Raw genomic sequence first — 1,121 nt, forward strand, 5'->3', positions numbered from 1 at the left:
CACTCTTCTCGTCTGTCTCGCCTCACTCTTCTCGTCTGTCTCGCCTCACTCTTCTCGTCTGTCTCACCTCGCTCGTCTCGTCTGTCTCACCTCGCCCGTCTGTCTCGCCTCTCCTCGCTCATCTCGTCTGTCTGTCTCGCCTCACTCTTCTCGTCTGTCTCTCCTCGCTCATCTCGTCTGTCTCGCCTCACTCTTCTTGTCTGTCTCTCCTCACCTCACTCGTCTCGTCTGTCTCTCCTCACTCTTCTCGTCTGTCTCGCCTCACTCTTCCCTCACTCTTCTCGTCCGTCTCGCCTCACTCTTCTCGTCCGTCTCGCCTCACTCTTCTCATCCGTCTCGCCTCACTCTTCTTGTCTGTCTCGCCTCACTCTTCTTGTCTGTCTCGCCTCACCTCACTCGTCTCGTCTGTCTCTCCTCACTCTTCTCATCTGTCTCGCCTCACTCTTCTCGTCTGTCTCGCCTCGCTCGTCTTGTCTGTCTCTCCTCACTCTTCTCGTCTGTCTCTTCTCACTCTTCTCGTCTGTCTCGCCTCGCCTTGTCTGTCTCGCCTCGCTCTTCTCGTCTGTCTCTCCTCGCTCATCTCGTCTGTCTCGCCTCGCTCTTCTCGTCTGTCTCGCCTCGCTCGTCTTGTCTGTCTCTCCTCACTCTTCTCATCTGTCTCGCCTCGCTCTTCTCGTCTGTCTCGCCTCGCTCGTCTTGTCTGTCTCTCCTCACTCTTCTCATCTGTCTCGCCTCGCTCTTCTCGTCTGTCTCGCCTCGCTCGTCTTGTCTGTCTCTCCTCACTCTTCTCATCTGTCTCGCCTCGCTCTTCTCGTCTGTCTCGCCTCGCTCGTCTTGTCTGTCTCTCCTCACTCTTCTCATCTGTCTCGCCTCACTCTTCTCGTCTGTCTCTCCTCGCTCTTCTCGTCCGCCTCGCCTCACCCTTCTCGTCCGCCTCGCCTCGCTCTTCTCGTCCACCTCGCCTCGCTCTTCTCGTCCGCCTCGCCTCGCTCTTCTCGTCCGTCTCTCCTCGCTCTTCTCGTCCGCCTCGCCTCGCCCTTCTCGTCCGCCTCGCCTCGCCCTTCTCGTCCGTCTCGCCTCGCCCTTCTCGTCCGTCTCGCCTCGCCCTTCCCGTCCGTCTC

The 1,121-nt window shown here is 59.1% G+C and overlaps 1 long non-coding RNA gene across 1 annotated transcript in view; it reads right to left on the bottom strand.

The window, feature by feature from the left end:
- The window catches only part of LOC107571201 (uncharacterized), a 3,843-nt gene that overhangs the window by 1,402 nt on the left and 1,320 nt on the right, over positions 1–1,121 (bottom strand). The window lies entirely within an intron of this gene.

The sequence above is a fragment of the Sinocyclocheilus grahami genome, unplaced genomic scaffold, assembly GCF_001515645.1.
Source record: "Sinocyclocheilus grahami isolate Dianchi unplaced genomic scaffold, SAMN03320097.WGS_v1.1 scaffold1564.1, whole genome shotgun sequence".
NCBI classification, from domain to species: domain Eukaryota; kingdom Metazoa; phylum Chordata; class Actinopteri; order Cypriniformes; family Cyprinidae; genus Sinocyclocheilus; species Sinocyclocheilus grahami.